Raw genomic sequence first — 18516 nt, 5'->3', positions numbered from 1 at the left:
TAATAATGAGAAGTTAGAAGTAACAAGGAAAAAATCCTGGGGAGACAACCAGAGCCACAGGGCACAGGCACTTTTGATCATGACTGCAGCAGACCTTGGAGAGGGCTTTAGATGCTCCCCCTTCTCCTCTCTGCATTACATCCAAGAGCTAATGCCTGAAGCATGTGCGTTCAAGGCATGTGGTAGGTCAGAGTTCCTAAAGGACATATGAGTAACATAGCGGGCAGATGAGGCCCTTTAGGTTCAAGGTCTAGCCATTCAACAGACTCTTGTGAGATAAGTATTTTTTTTCTGATCACTGAGATAGTTCAGTTAAAAGGGCTGCAGGGATAGGATGCTTTTTGTGGTAAGAGGGCAGAAGAAGAAATTGAAAAGCCAAGTATGCAAGATGTTTTGGTGGATGTAACAACCTTTATTTGTGTTGCTTTGCAAGATCTGTATTGCTTTGCAGAGAGAAAGCTGCAAACACCTGTCTTTATAGTAACACATATTGCTGTCCACATCATGGTACAGACAAAAGGCTCACTATTGTTCTTTGTTCAATTGAAACACCCAGTTAATCCAAACACGAGCTTTATAGGCACTGGGACTTCAGATTAAAGTATTTGTCTGTAAAAATGTACTGAAAAGTTAAATTGCACCGTTATTCAGAATTTAAGATATCAGTGCCTTATCATAGCAAATGCTCCCTGAAAACCTTGTGCATAGACAAAGGACATTTCCAAAAAGCTCCGAACCACCGAAAGTAACGCAGCTAACAACAGCTTGTGAAGTGGTATGTTAAATGCTAATTATTGAAAACATAAGCTTGTGTGCTCCAAGCAATAGCATTCTAAAACGTTTCCTTAAAAAAAAAAATCCAAGAATATAGAAAATGAAACAGATGTTTGGTAAGTCTTCCGGCTACTAAATTAAAATAGGCCTTCCTGACGGCACCACACATGTCCTTAATGGCAGCAGTTTTGATGACATGTTTTTAAATGTGGTATTAAATGGCAGCAGTGTAGGTAGCAGATCTCAGGGTAAGCTGAATTACATTCAGCATAGAGCCCAAGGCACGTCAGAGGTTAAAGTCACCTTTTCTCCGAGCAACCACTGCTCTCCCTGAAACACAGGCATGTGCAAGACATAGAGCAGCCTTTGAACTCCCCCTCAATGAGTTTCTGAAGTTTTGTTCTACAATTGTTGCCAAGCTGCTTTAAATGGCACAATGCTAGGGCTCGGGTCTGTAATAGATCGGGCAGATATAACTCACAGCTCAGAACTGCATGCTTTTATTTGCTTTTTGAGATAAAAATTATTAATACGTTAAGTACCAATTGATTATCCAAACCATTAATTCAGGATTAAGGAATATTAAAAGTGCACATCATGCGTAACCACTAATCAGCAATGAATCCAAACTTAATAAACTGGTATTTAATTGTATCTTGTTAAATTTAGCAGTCGTCTTAATCATAATTAAAAGCAATTCCAAGATGCAATTTAAATCATTTCCAAAACCCCTTGCCAGTCCATTTCAAAACCAAAAATAAAATTGTCTGAAGGTACAACTGATTTTTTTCCTTCTCCATACTGACTACATTAATTTATACACAACCTTGTGTCCGCCCCAATAAGCATGATTAACTCACATCAGCCGGAGCCAGAAAAGCTGTCCAAGGTGACAGCCCAGACAGACAGAACAATACAATACACTACAACTGCGCTACCAACAGCAGTAAAATGCTTTGCTTCACTGCACTGTCGTCTTTGGAGTCTCACCTGGCTGGCAACACTCTAGTGCTACAGTTCTATGCAAGATTATAAGGGGACCACAGAAGAAATGGGCTACATTTGTACATGACTGTACAACGGTCCTGTGGGTTGTTGTGTAAAAATGAAATACTGCAAAATGAGGCATGTAACTCTCAGAACACAGCTGTAAGAAAAGGGGCAAGGACCTTGGATTTACAGATTCTTTCATCTCAGCAACAAAGGATTGCAAGGCCCAGTTATGTTCTGTTGGCTAGATTCAGACAGCAGGAAGCTTATATTTGCCTTGTTGTCTTTTCATCAGAGGAGACAGGGAAGAGCTTTTCAAGTGATATGCGTTGTCCCAACACCTGACTGTTTTCTATTGCTGCTGAGAATGGAGATACAGTGCATTAGCGTAATAGAGACACACTTCACCTCCTCTGAAGATGCAGTCTGAAGATAGTGAGATTAAAAAAATGGGACCCCCACCACCAACAGCACAACACAAATTCCTTCCAGGCCATTATGGGTGTATATCAGCACTAAGCCGGAAAGCACAGATGTAACATTAGCTTCGCTGAAAAACATGTTAAAAAAAAATAATTGTTCTTTTACTTTGAATCTGATAGTCCAAAATTTCACTTTTCTCCATGTACCTGAACTCCTATAGATGGAGAAATGGATTATAAGCCAGTTTTTACCACAAAATTACCCCAATTGTTCTTACTGCTTTGAAAATCTGTGGTTAGTATTGCCTCACAAACCAATTCACCAATACTTTGAAATAGTTTCAGAATAAGGTCTGGGGATAATCCTCTAGCCAAGTAATCAGGTAGGCAAATGTGAAAAAATTTGGTGTTACTTAAGTGAATCGATTAATTCAATGGGAAAAAATAGAAGTAAAGGCATGTTTTCTGTTTGCTCTTTGCATCTTTTTACATAGTCTAGAAGTTATACCCCTGGAGTTCTATTCTTTTACAGTTTAAATTAACTTTTTCTGTTTTGAGCACTTTTCCTGTTTGCTTTATTGTAGTGTGTACATCTGTCTGCATTCAAGCTCATTTAATACACTGGGGCTCATACTTCAGTCTGGAATCCTTTCAAGTCTCCCTTATTGTTTGTTCCACAGCCTCTGCTGCTCCAAATTTAGTTTCATCAGCAACTAACTAGTTCACTCTCCCTGTCAGTCATGTATACAGATTAGACACCATCTATGTTCAAGGACTACCCCTTTGGGTACCCTGCTTAATACTTCTCTCCAATTTAGAAGAGCTTTTCTGGCAAGAAATTGCTTGTTCCCATTTTTTTTAGCTAGTCTTTGTCCACTTTATCCACTCTTATGTCCTCCCTTGGCTAGCTGCAGCTTTCAGCTTAAGCAGAAGTCTGTGAAGCAGAACTTTTGCAAAGACTTTTCTACTAATTCATAAATTAAGCTGTATACAGTGCACTATGAATGCTGTTGCTGTGTCTTCAAAAGAAACAGCAAGAAAGCTTGGCTTCGCAGAAGCCACACTGCTCCTGCAATGTCCCTTCTGCAATCACACTGGCTAGTTCCTCTGATGTTAACGTAAAAGCTGAATGTTTCATCACGTATTTCCTTCTAACATGTTGAGAGAGATTCTGCTCTGGGTGACATAAAATTATCCCTGTAGTAACTTCACAGATTTCAGAGATTTAGTGTCTCTTGCACCTTTCCCCTAGCATGGATGTCAAAACTCATATATCTGGTGTTACAGATTCTAGCATTTAGAACAGTTACCAACTAATACGCCTCCTAACTCATTCAGGGAGTGAGGCTTTTCTTAAAAAAAAAACCACAAACCCACCAACCAAACAAAAAGGGACTCTGAGGTTAATACAATTCTGATGCATGGAACAGGGGCATGACATTCTTGGCATTTACTCTGCAGATAAGCATTCAACTTGAGAACTTTGCCCTAAGGGTGAGCTACTACCCTTAATCTGTGCCTCCCACTTCCATCAGCATCACTGTAATATGAAGCAGTAAGACTTTTAATAAGCCTGGATCCAGCCAGCCTTCATGACTATTTAGTCTCCGTAAGGCCTGTCTCATGATTTGTAACCAGAACATCTGCCATCTCTTGCTGAGTTATACATCTTTTTCTACAGTCTCAGAGAGCATCCTGATTCTCTGCAAATGCTGAGCCTAAATGCACATGTAAAGATGTTGAAAATTGTCTCCAACACTACCAAACAATTAATTAATTCCTCTGGGCATCTTAATGGTGTTGCAAGGAACTAGCCATGTATTTGCTACTATTTTGCATGGAAGTCAATCGACATGGAAGCAATAATCTAACACAGCCAATGCATGAACATTTGTGAAATTGTTTTCAGGACACCATTTCCCTACACTGGGAGACAACATGAACTCCTGCCCCTGTGTGAAACCCTAGGAGTATCCTTGGGAAAACAATATGAATACATCAGAGAATGAAATGGCAGAAAGAAAGAATAGCAATGAAACTGAATTGAAAGTATAAGACCAATTCTTCCTTGACTCTTGTTTTGGACTTCGTGATGCAGTCACGATCATGTTGCTTTAGGTTGAAGAAAGATGGCAACTGGATACAAGGAGAATATATCCGACCATATAATCTGACCTAGGAAAGCCTTGTCAAAGGAAAATTAGAAAACAGGCATGGACCTTACAAGCTAAGGTGTCCTTAATTTAACTGTTGCATAAGAATTTTTTCTCTTTTCCTCCAGTAAATTTGCATGCAGAATCAGATCCTAGGAATTAATCACCTTCACGTTACATTCAGCAGCTGAACAAGAGAGAAAATACAAATCAGTAAGAGGTCTCTGTGCCATTAACGGGTTTGTTGCAGCATTTATATTAAACCAAAAAGTGAGTCAAATCAAGATTGCTAGCAAAAGGTGTGTCTTAGTGATTATCAATGGACAGATGGGGAATAAGGCTAATAAAATAAGATGACAGCATCTCACTGGAAAAGGTGGAGGAGGTCTTCACTCTGCATTCTGTTCTAAATCCCACCTCTGTAAGGATGAAGTGCGTGCCTTTGGAGAAGATGAAGGAACAATGTGCAGATGTCCACCCTGGGGCTGAGATGAAGGACTAAGCACAGATGTCCAGCCTAGGGCTGAAACATCCCCTTCATTATAATATGTTTAAAAAATAAAAGTTGAAACTACAACCTCTGTTACAGTGAACACAGTACAGTGAGTACAGTGAATATGCATTACTGTGGTAAACAAGGACATGGGAAGGGTGGGCTGCCAAACAGCCACTATACTTTCTAGGTGGACTGACCTAGGTTAAGGGTTCTAGTCATGCCAGGGGCCCCTGCTGCAGGTTATGAACTGAACAGGAAATGGTGGCTCTCCAGACATTGTGCAAAGTCATTAGAAAAGTCTCTGCAGAAAGTCTGAGGCTGAAACAGAAAGTCACAATCTCTTCTGAAGCCATTCAGAGTCTCTGTTCCAAAGTCTCCAATGAAGTTGCAGTGTAAGTTTCATTTTACAACTTCCTATACAGTGCTTAATTCCAATTTTAGGCTATACTGTTACTTTAATTCAGTAATACATGAGCATACAGATCATTACTAAAAATCCTACTTAAAGGCCCTAACTAATAGAAAACTCCTACTGTGCTATGCATCGTAAAGCAGATCATTTTTGCAAAGAAATCACAGTAGAAATAGGTAGCTGTTAACTTTAGCATAGAAACAGAGGTAGGAATTGAATCATTTGTCTGAATCCCACAACTTTTGGAGTACGGACAGAAATAAAATCTACTTTGTCTACAGCCTGTTCTTGTACACTCCTTCACAAAGCCAGTTCTTTTTTCTAGTTCTACCTCCTTCTTTCATGCACCTCCAACAGAAAATAAGCTTATTTAAGTTCTTCCATATGTTACTAGATATGGAGCCTGAAGAATTTTTAGTCTAAAATCCTGAAAGAAATACAAAATGTAATTCCTTCCTTAAACTGATGATTTGAGGTGAAAGGAGACTTTCTGTCTTGGTTTAATGGCTGCAAGCAATCAGGTATTCAGTGGGCTATGCCAATAACTGCCATAGTTTTTCTGAAAACTATATTTTTGCACTGAAATAATACATATTTCCTTCATATAGTGCTTTGAACAAATTATATTTATATTAGCACCAATAATTATTTTCTTTCTATTACTGCACTTGGAACTATTAGGATTCAATAAAAAAATCCACTAGGTGGTAAACATATATTTAGTGAGTCACACACTTGCTGGTTTTCAAGCCTATCACTTCTGTACATATCGTTTATAACCAGGTGTCACACGGCTCATCCCTTGGCCTCCATCAGTGACCTTAAAGCCAGTTTCCTGTGATCATTCTCTTTTCCTTCTCAGTTCTAAGATCAGTTGTCACAGAGATCATTAGTGACACAACATTTAGCTACATTTCAGAAACTTTGTTGGACCACAGACATAAGCAGGAGCAACTACAGAAATTTTGTAAGACAGCATAAGAAAAACTGTAGTATTTTAAAGGATTTTCCCCTATTAATAGGGAAAATAGTAAGCTCAGAACACTTGTGTGTTTCACAGTACGTTTTTTTAGCTTATGTTCAGGAGTAGTTTAAAAGGTTGGATATGCTCCATTTTGTCAATTGCAATCTCTTTTCTCCCATTTCTGAAAGTTGCTCTGAGCTGTACATTTGCTTTTATAAATATGCCACTTACAGTCTTAACCTTGTGTTAAATATATACCTGTACCTGCAACTGTAACATAGAAATTGGATAAGATTTTAATACAATTTTTTTTATTAAAGAAAGATATTGCCTTTTGACAGATCTGATCTCATCAATTAATAGTCTCCATAAAACAAATGAAACAAATGTCATTGGTACCATAAGGAAAAATTGCCACACCTACGCTGTCACACCAAGCATGGCAAAAGCAAATCTCCCATACTGAGATGTAAATAGCATTAACAAGCGTCATACAAAAACACATCACTTGTGCATCATAAAAAGTATGCAAATATGATAAGAGCCTCTTTTGCTGGAGGTCCTTACACAGCTACTTAGCAATTAGCAAAATAACTGCACATGGCTTTAATATCTCTTTATGGAAAATAATCAATACATAACAAGAGAAATCTTCCACACAGCTTCATGTAGAATAAAAAAAGTCAGTTTTCACATGGAGTAAAGCCTGTCCTCTCTGCCCTTGCCCTCTCTGCAACAACCCCCCACCGATCCCCTCCCCCCTGCCCCCGCTTCCTCTCTTTGTCTCTGATGTTTTTCAGAATGCTCAGTTATTATGTCATATTTGCTTGGTTGTAGAAGACAAAACACTTTCTTTATGCTGTAAGGTGAGGCACTAGCAATTCAAGAAGAAAGCAAGATGTAACAAAGACCTGGCCTGCTGAATTTATTTATATCAGACATTAGAAACAACTGTCCTAAAAAATCTGGTGACACGTCATTCAATAGCATCAGCAGAGACTTAAACTTGAAGGATAGGACTAAAGCACAAATGAATTTACCTCTGATCAAAGTGTAATGACATGACGAAACACCAAAGCGTACATCATTTTCCAATCTCATACTGACATTTTTAACACTGAACCTCACTGGCTTGCAAATTTTAGGAAGGCAGACAGCACCACCTGTGTCATTCTTCCAGACTCCCACAAAAGCAGACACAGCAAGGTACCGCTGCAAGGCAGACTGCTCTGAGGAGCATGGGCAGCCAGGGGTTAACCCACCGAAACATCACCCTTTGATGAGGACAAACTGCGCAGAATATGTTGGATTACATGTAAAGTTTTTTCCATCCTGTGCCTATGAGTGAGCTGGGAGCTGTTATACTCTGATTCTTTTGTGTCTTGTATATAATTTTATAAACAAAACCCACACATATTTGTTATTCTTCACATTCTTTAAACATCAAGTGCTTGCAAAACTCACTGTACAATGGGTGCATTTATATGCATATATATTCATATGCATATAATATATTTATATTAAATCCAAATACATGGATTTATCTGCTTTGCTAGCCTGTCAGAAATCCGTGACTAAGTGAAACTGCTAATCATGTCTAGATACACCATGCTAGACATCTATCTCTCTCAAGTATAGAGAAGCTCATCTCCCTAGGGAAATGGAATAGAAATAGAGGAAAATAGCATGAAAAATAAAATTAACTTAATTTTAGATACCGGTTTTAGAGCTAGAGTAGAGAAATACTAATGAAAACGCTGCTAATGAGCATTTATACCTGAAGAGAGTAGCAACCGTTGGAAGAAACAGTAACCAATAGTCTTGACATGGTACAGCTACAGTTTACAATAGCTGAGGACTGCCAAAGGCCCCAGTTGTGACCGTGCAGCCCTGTAATGAGTCAGTCACATTTTTGACCCCAGGAAAGATGTTAGTGAAAGATGAACATGTATTAAAATGAAAAGGAAATATTTGTATTTTTTCCAGCTGCTTCTCTGGCAGGTAGCAATCACCAGTCCATTTAGGCCCAATCAGTACTATTAAATTCAGTGACAGCTGGTAGAAGAGTAAGCTTCACGCTAACTAGGGAGAGTAGTCTATAAATGAAGCAGTATGTTTGCGTCTTGTTTATTACCAGCAATGGGCACGTGGGCTGCCAGATGCCAGCAGTAACGCACAGATGCTGAAAGTGAAATCTTGTCTCCCTTTACTCCCTGGAGAATCTGAAGAAATCAGTTGTGTTCATGAAACATAGTGACAAACACATTCCCTTTTTTACCAGGCTCCAAAGGATTTAGTACAGTGGATGACAGAATCTGTTATAACATACACTGTCAAAAGAATTAATAAAAACAAAGAGAGAACTAAAACTGTACACTAGACAGCAAGCCCCTTAAGAACCACACATCATGTCACTGGGATATGAAGCACTAATAATGTGAAATTTGTATCACCCTTGCAGAAAGCAGTTTGTTTAGCACAGCTGTTGCTCCAGACATGGACTTTGGCTGGCTTTTGCAACATCATTGCACCTTATCTGAAAATCTATCACACTTAAACTATGACGCCCTTTGTGGTGGGACAACTCTGGCTCTCCAGTGAAAATATTTCCCTTTATACCTCACTCGTCTGTCATGGAACAAGCAACCCCTCCTTACAGGAAAGTGATTTAGGAATTACAGTTGTTATATTGCAGGAAAACCGCACCAAGGTTCTTATTTTCACAGCTCTCTTTCTTTCCTTTCCATCTCCACTCTACTTCACAGTTTGCCCCTTGCTTTCTACCTTCCTGTTTTCTTCAGATTACATGTCCTAAATATCAGCTGCCACCACTCCAACCTACTTACCGCCCATCTGGTGGGAAGCAATTGCTACAGATACTCATCACCACATCAAACACATATCAGTACTTTATTTAATGTAACTTTTTTTCACCTAGAAATTACCACAGAATATAACTCTTCAAAATTACCTTCAGCTGTTTAACTAAATAGCTGTTGACTTGCTCTCAAACAAAATGTTGGCTGAGTTGTCTATTCTGGTAGAGTTTAGCAAATCTTGGAACCTTGAAAATGAGATGTTTCTCTCTCTTCAGACGAGAAGCTGTGACAGAGCAGTGAGACTTCAGCATGTGCTATCGGTGACTGTAGAAACACGCTGCAACCCTTGGTACGTAAGCTGGTTGCTCACTGATTTGAGAGCTGTGTTGCCTCAACATTAAGCCAGTCTGGAAAGGCACGACAATCAAACCATTAATTCCCTGTGCCCTAATCCTGGAAGGGGCAAATTTATCTCTATTCAGATACTGAGGTTCAGGAATAATATCTTAGATGTCACCCTGTATTCCAACTGGTGTTTCATATCTCATCCACCAGTGGAGGTAAAACTAGAAAGTTGTATTTCTATAGAGAAGTCTGAACAACCCACAGCAACTCCCCATAGTACTGACATGACTGAGAGGTAGAAAGCGGGAAAGGGGAGGGATCTCAAACCTTTCTTTTCCCTCATGTGTTAAAACTCAGTTCAGTGTGTCCTTAGTAGTGGAACATCTGTTCACTACCCCAAAGGATAAAAAAAAAAAATCAATGAAAAAATATAAGATTTACTAACCACATTTTGATGAAGCAACAGATAACAAAATAAGAACAAATATTTACAAATTAGAATAAAAGCAGAATTTAAATTATTTCATATATGTAAAGAGGGGAAAAAGGCTGTTGATCCAAATGAAATGAAACATTCAATAGATGATGTTATGGGTAATTAAAATAACATTCAGAAAAGAAACAATATCTGATATTCCTGATTAGTAACTTAAACATAACAGTTCATTTTTTAATAGCCTAGAATCGCCTGTTAATCATGGGTGCATAATTTCAAGACTTGAAAACAGTGAAAGATTAGATACAGAACTACACGCTAAGCCTCTCATCTGCAGAAATCTTCAACTTTCTTACCTCAAAAAAGTTGCTATTTATAATTTCAGAGGGAAATCTCAATTTTAAGGTTATAATGATGAGCCGAATAATAGCTTTAAATAGATCAAATGTATAATGCTAGCAAATATTGTATAAATAAAAGTCCACAAAAATTAAGACTTTTTAATAGCCTTGACTACACATACTCTCACAATTTGATGCCTCTACCATTAGATAGAAAAAGAATGAAATTCCTTTGCTGCTGTATATGTGCAATTCTAAATTTATTATCTGCAGTGGAAAGATTAATAAAACAGCAGTTTGCCGACAGTCTACTGCAGAGTGTCAAAAAGGAAGGAAATGCTAGAACTCTTCTCCCACAGTGCGCTCGCCTCCCACCTGAGGAATCAAAATGAAACCTCAACAGAATATGTCATAATATGATCGTACCTGTCAAACGCAATGTTGAGAAAAGCGGAGACTCCAGGCACATTTTATGAACCCAAATTTACCTTGTTTTATTAACATGGACAAAGCTGGGCTAAGAATATATTTAAGAGCATGGGTATTGCTCTTCTCCCAGGTGGCTCATGCATCTCTCATTTGTGAGAACTTGAAGCTTTGCCCACTTCCCTTACCTACATTTCAAGCCTTTAACCCAAAGCTAAACCACAGCTAATATTTTTGTGCTGAAGTTGAGAAGGTGGGAATCTGTTTTTAACGGTTACTATTGCAGAGTTTCTCCTCAGCTGTACATATTAAGAGTCAAGGATCAGCTGGGAATCCAGAAAGGAGATTCCTCTAAGATAATAAACAGCTAGGAAATAAATATAGGGTAAATGGATATGACAGTATTAACTTGAGTCTGCAGACAAATTTTAAGGTCACAGAAACTATAACAACTTATAAGTTACTACACAGATGGCAAACTATGAGTTGGTATTGCAACATGTACAAATCACTGCAACAAAGGATGAATATAACATGCAGAGTTATAGAATCAGCTTGCTCTGAGCAGACTGCCTTCAAGCCCCCTTTTTGCTCTTGACCCACTACAAAGCAAGAGCCAAGCCACCATGAGGCAAGGGGTCCTAAGTGAAGAGGTGCTAAAAGTCATATTTTTCTTCCATAGTTACAAAAACGCAGACTAGCTGTGTTTCCTGCATGACATGGGTAGAAAAAGAAGTCAATTGCTAGATTGCGACACCCATTTCTTTCCCTCCCATTTCTTTGATTTAGGATTATTATAATCGAGTTTGTTTCATGATATGGAATCCAAATAAGTAACTATGTCTCAAGGACACTTGAATGTAAAAGTAAAGGCTTTTCAAACTTGTTTTTATGTGTATATTGGCTATTACACCATGACCAAGGTATATAAATCTCTTACTTGAAAGAATAATAGCTCCTATTGATTATAGTTTGATCATGGAAGATAAGGCAAGTGGGAATAATCCATCACCTTTATGGATTATTTGTGTACATCAAGTAAATGGGACTAAATGAATGTTTTACCTGTTTGCCAATGAATCTGATTTCTATGTAACTAAGGATGTTTCCGTGTATAATCTGTTAATGAACTGTCACACAGAAATGGAAGAAACATTTGGAGTCATTTTAAACCATCAGTCACCTGTTGCAAGAGCAAATACCCTGGCAGTACAGCATTTGGAAATACTGGCACATAAATAATCTTATCACTGGTCCTAAGCACAGAGTATTACATTAACTTAATCAAAAGGCTTCATGAGAACACCACTGAAATTCACTAAATGGAAGTAGATATACCTGGAAAATTACCTGTACCTACTTTAATTGTGCATTAAACAGCTGTTCTCTGGTACTTTTAGGAATTAAACTCTTAAATTACAATGACTTTACAATTTACTTAGATTATCTATGTCACCCAGGAGATATCTGTAACTTGCTATGAAGAATAGCTCATCACTGGATTCACTGGTTTTGAAAATTATGTCAAGATATTCTGGACTTTTTTCTCACAAACATAGCCTCTTATTCACTTTTCATTCCACTGTGAATAACACACTGTGCAAACCCAAGAAACGGAAGAGATACAAAAATTCCTCCTACTTCTTAAGCTCTATTCCCGTTATTCCTGGAGCTACAGGATAAACTCCATTAGCAATAAAGATTCAAAGGTGATTAGTTGAAATTCTGAATTTTGGTGAAATATAACACAGTACTTAACATAGTAATCCTAAATCTGCCTTGGAAGAAATGCAGTGTTACCCACCCCAGTCTTCCCAAACTGGCCTCCCATCCATTAGCGTCAGATCTAACTGTTTTCTCTCTTACATTTCTCTCTCCATTCTTCCTGCCTCCCTTCCTGATTCTTCCTCTTTTGTTCATCTATTTCATGAGAAAGAAATATGAGGTTTTGGTTAGCCTGTGCTTTTATGTGAGCAAGCAGAACTTGACTCTTTAGTCCCCATTAAAAAAAACCCACCAATGTATCATTCAGGAAAAGTAAAAATAAATAAAATTAAATTAAATAAGATTTATGACCTCAGATATAAGCTCTCTGAAAGTGCTAGTGTGGCTAAGTGACCATTTTTTTAAAAACTCATCTTGCAACATTTTGTTATTAGTTCTCATAATATTCAGTGTGTCAGAGGAATGCTCCTCCAATTTCACAAAAAAAAACCAGAGGCACAACCCACACATGCAGCTGAATGGCTGAATTCACTACTTCCAGCCACATGCCATTTACTTCTGAATGGCAATTCACTATTTCATCTACTAGCAGAACAAAATCTTGTCTCAAGGAGGGCTGGCTGCACATTAAGATTATATGGTGTCAGAAGGTTGTATTTCTATTACATTACAGACTTCAGAAAACAATGACCTTATTATGGCAAGTCATGTCTGCACAGAACACTAAAGCTATTCTCTGTCTGGGAGACCTGAAGTTATACTGGCAACAGAGCACTGGGAAGGGCATTCTACAAAGCAGGAAAAGATAAAAACTTGCCATCCACCCCTCGCACACCCCCAGCTGACAATCAGAAACTGGATTCTTTGGCAGAAGGAGATATAAGGTATGCATGGAGAGTCACCCAGAAAATCAGGCAAACTGTAAGCTAAATCACATCTGTCCTTGACTCTAACTATGACCTCTCAGACCCTTCAGAGTACTGCTGAGGTCAAAAGGAGACTTTGTCAAGGCATTGAAAATGTAAGCTTAAAAAAAGAAAGCACCAGCAAACCCAGATTTTCGATGTTTAGAAAGAACAGCATGTTCAATAACTTTTAACCAATGACAACCAATTTCCTTTCTAGATAGTAATGACTGTTGAAACTCCCCATCTCCTGAATCGTTAAATTTCAAAGCAAGTGTGCTAGAGCATTGGTAAAAGTCATTAAATGGTCATAGGGAAGAGTTTGCAATCCCTGGAATAACAATTAATTCAAATCAATACAGAAATTAGAGGGAAAGATTAGAAACTGCTGAAATTTACCCAGTGAGAACTAATTTATATTTTTAGCATAATTAATCCTGATAATTGAAGCTTTACTGATCATGTAAGAGTGAAGCTGAAGTTCTCCAACTTCTTTTTAAATCACAGTGTTAGTATACTACCAATCTTCAGGAAGAAATGCAGCCATTTACTATAGTTTGTAATGAAGAGCTGTAGAGCTTTGGAACACAGACAGCTCAAAGTCTGTCACAAAAAAAAAAAATAATCTGGCAGAAGTAAACAAATGGACAAGATTAGATTATTTAAGAGGTCTGAGCTGTTTTTTTTTTCTAAAATATGCAACAGGAAGACTGTACTGCAGTATTTAAGCCTGACAGAAGCATCAGTCATGGTGTGTTGGAAGGAATACATTTGTTTTCACAGCGATCACTGAAAAGATGGGCTGGTGCCTTACTAACACTGCAACAGCCATCTCTCCGTGTAGGCACAGATGTAGAGAAGAGGCACCAACTTGCCGCCCGGGCACTGCAAGTTTTAGTTACAGCTCACCATACATTCACACACTGAACCACTATTCATTTATTCAAACAGAAACAGCACACTGTAAAATTCAATGCAAGAATTCAAAGCAATTTTCCCTCTGGATGTCTACCAACAAATTCTCATTATGTATCAAGTTGTACAGGCAAAGCTTTGTAACATTCTAGATAATTATCTGAACTTTCCCCTCAATGAATCAAACAAATAATGACTCCTTACTCATGGTGCAGTCCTCCTCTCCCATTTATTTTCTCTTCATTTGACAACATAGAACATTCTGATGGTTTTATTTTTTGCCTTTCCGTGAAAAGGACAATAAAAAATTGAAAGTACACATGCACAGCAGCAGATGACAGCCTGCCATGACTGTAAATTGAGGAAAGAGCTGTTTCTTACAGGTCTCCTGAAAGCATTTGACATATTGTTGGTATTTTGAAAACCAGCAAGCAATGATTGTAAGTAGTGATAATAAAGCATTTCCCTAGCATCTTTTTTACAGGGGATGACATTATTGAATAGATTTCTTGCCTCTCCACCCATCTCATTTGCCTAAAGCATCACAACAGTGAATTAAGAAACATCACACTATCATCTCTGCTATGATAAGGGATCACTACTGAAATAACTCCTCTGTCACGTCTGCAAGCTTCTGGAAAGAAAAGAAAAATCCCCAAGAAGCCATACCTCTTTTCATTTCTAAAGGTGTGAACAACTCCAATAGATCTGCTATTGACAAAATAGGGACAACTGGAATTTCTAGACAAAGACTGCTTGCAGACCCTGTACATTTTCATTATGAGAACAGGACATTTGAAAGAAATGAACTTATACATCAGCAGTCTGCAATGTTCAGGACAGTGTGTTCATGTCAGGCCCTTCAAATGACTCGAGATGCCGTTTGCTTTGAACAAATATATTTGTGCAAACATTGACATTAATATAAGCTGGTCAACGCTTTCCCATGAGTCAACTGTGAGACAACACAGGAAAGGTGTATGAAGGGAAACAGTTCTTCCTCCCGCCAAGCACGAAAAACAGTCAGACAGTAGGAGGTTGGCATAGCTGAGATTACTTAGAGGCAAGAATAAACCTAATCAGAAGCACTTTCAGCTCACTCTTCTGTGAAACCATGATAATTAATACAAACAGCTTCAGATTGCTCATTTATCATGATTTGGCCATCATATCACAAGTCCTGCTGCAGGCCTCTGCCTCATACACATGAAGTACAGAGCCACAGCTTTATCCCCATGCAATAGTTGTGGTCCTGTGCCACACATCTACAGCCCAGGGAGAATCCCATAAGAAAGCACAAGCCCCAGGAGCAGCCTGCTACTGCTGGCCCTTCTCCACCATGGAGGTACCTGCCAGCTACACACTCCTGAACAGATACCCGACCTGTCCATGACCAGGCGTCCACCTGCACCTTGCAGTCTGAGAGGCGCCAACTTGAAAAGCAGCAGTGTTCATACCCTGGGGTTGAGAGGATTCTCCAAGTGGGCCCCAGGTAAAAAGAAAAGGAGTTTGCATGCCATTGCCTAGCCCAGCAAGAACCTGTGTTCCAGTACCTAGCAAATTATCTAGCTCCGCATGTGAAATACTTCACAATGTGGGAAGGAGCAGAGTAGAAATGCAAGGCTAACTGCATTAACGTGCACCCACCTTTGTATTTTGTGGTCCCTTTGGAGGTGATTGAGCTCAGTGAAAGGGTTTGTAATCTCACAGGGAAAACAAGGGGAGGAATCGTCAAAAGTATTGGCCAGATCTTTCAGCATGGATGTCTTTCAAGACCCGCTGTTGCTAACCACGCCAACTGCCCCACCACTGCTGCTTTTTCAAGTGAAAGTTGACTCCTGTCACCTTGGACCACTTGCCTTGTAAGTGTTGAGCATAACAGTGGGGAGGAGGGAGGGGAAATTAATCAGCAGCCAGACAAAACAGAGGTGTTGTAGGGAATATTTACATGAGATAAATAAAGGGTAGGATGTAGTACAGATGCAGGAGAGGGAAAAGAGATGAAGACACAAAGACTGTATAGGGGGTAGAGGGAGGAAAAAAAAATCTCTGGAAAGTAGCACAGTAAAACTTTAACCACCCTTCTCCTCCTCTGATAAAGTTCTCTGTGACATGGAAATAAATCCTCCAGTTCTACCAGCCTAACAACACCACATCATCTGCATAACAACATTTGACCAGAGAAGAGCAAGACATCTTCCTTTCCCTTTTCCTTTTAAACTTATTTCTAATTAATGATCTCTTTAAAGGACTTCAGCTTCTTTTCTCACTCTAGAAACTTCCATTAAATTTGGCAGACTGGTTTCCTGTACTGTAACTCATAAAAGCTGGACTACCTTTAAAAATGGGAAAACATTGTCAGCATGTTAAGCCTCAAGCTACACTTGCTTTCCAGTCAGCAATTTGAGAAATTAATAACCCCTTACTTGCAAATTTTCTAGAAATGAGTGAAAGGCTGCATATATTCTTTGGAGTAAGTCAGTGATGAGGATGGGAGATGAGAATATCAGCACGGCAGTTGTGTAATTACTAAATACACAATGTATAAAGTGGTGTTAATGACCCTAATATTTAATAAGTACTGAGCAATATGATATTAAAAACATAATTTAGTTTTATTCCTATATTTAAGTAACTTTTAATATAAACTACACTAAAAATCCATTTTCAACTTCCTGCGAGGCCTGCATGTCTGAAAGACTACAGCATCTCAGGCACTGTGCAATGAAAATGAGAGCCTTGGGTGCCTTTCATTAGTGTTTCCTTTATCTTTTACTTTCAGCTTTCTAGTAGGAAAATAGCTACAGGACTTCTTAACATAAAGACCGTATTGCTAGCGTATTTCCATACCTTCTGTATTACACTGTAGCTTGCACTGGGAAGTCTGTGATACCTGGCAATATGCTGTCATGAAGTGGCCTCACAAAGGATCACGGAGTCATAACTGTTCACAAGGCACCAGACTCCAAAACCCATAGATGTGACCCTCTTGGTCAGCAAAGAACTCGTTCTAGGCTACAGGTACAACGCACTTCTGTCCAAACAGTCTATTTGTGGGAAACTCTGCAAGCCTCTGTCTACATCCTTTCAGACTAAAAAGCCTCAAACAAAAATGGGAAGCTGCAAAACCAGGCAAAGCCTTGATCTCAGATAGAAGTGATGAGTCATGTAGAAAAACACGTAAGACATTAGTCACTGCCTGCTTTCTCATTGTATACTACTGTCATTTAATTTCTCAATATTTTTTCTTTAGCTTCAACTTCAGTATTTCACATCGTCTCACAGAGAACAAAATCCCACAGAACAGATGACATAACCACCACCCCCGACACCCAAACCAATGAAATCTGTTAACAAAACAGCTTTATAAAAGAAAGGAAGACTGCAGAAAAGGATTAAGTACTCCTGTTACTACGCATAAAATGTCAGGTAGAAATATAAAACCAAACAATAACATTATTTATCAGGGCTGGTTAGACAAATTTAAGACCAAAGTTTTTGACACTTACTAAAAATATTTTGCCTTTTCTTTTTTCCTCCCACTGTTTCTGTTTCAGTTGGCTGAAACCTCAAGAGATTCACGTGGTAGAGAAATGGAAGTTAGTGAATTTCAAGAAGAGACATGAAATATTGCCTGAATATGAAAATCTAGAAAAAGTAATCTTGTGCTTTATGCATAACTGAAATCTTAAGTAACAGTTCTAGTGCAATTTTTGAAAACTGAAGGAATTTATGGATTTTTGGTATTATTTACATGTTCAATCCCCTCTCAAACATAATTAGGAAGATTTTCTAGCAGCTGTCCATCTGGATTCCCACCTCTGTTGAACTGGAAGCTGGTAGACTTGTGGAAGATAGCAAAAGGCACCAGAAGACAGCTGGAACAATGTCAAAGCATCAACTGTGTCAATTGCAGCAGCAGATCTGCATTGAAATAAGGGAGAGAAGCTAGAGCAGATGTGAGTGTACCATCATAAGTATGCTAGGAGCAGTGGTTAATTAGAAGATAAGGAAAACGTATTACTACAGGAAAAAAAATGAGCTCATAAAATTGAGTACATTTGACAAAGAAGAATACTGGGGAGAATACCAAATGTTATAGGAGGGGCAACTGCAATTTCCAATCTTAACCATATCTACGTTTAAGATTTTAATAGCATTTTTTGAAGCTCCTTTGCTTAATTTTAAAACCAAAAGGATTCTGAGAAGTTCAAGCTATTTTACTATTCTTGACATGTACACTTAGGTACTTTCTGTTCATACTTTGCTAAAAATGAAACTATAACACTTAGCCGCTACTTAAAAACAACTAAAACATCAGTGTGCCATCAGCACTATACCAGCTACAGTGAAGAAAATTAACTTTAGCCCAGCCAAAACTAGCACACTGCCC

The sequence above is a fragment of the Phalacrocorax carbo genome, chromosome 8 (genome assembly GCF_963921805.1).
Source record: "Phalacrocorax carbo chromosome 8, bPhaCar2.1, whole genome shotgun sequence".
In the NCBI taxonomy this organism is placed as follows: Eukaryota; Metazoa; Chordata; class Aves; order Suliformes; family Phalacrocoracidae; genus Phalacrocorax; species Phalacrocorax carbo.
Note: the sequence above shows the minus strand (reverse complement) of the source record.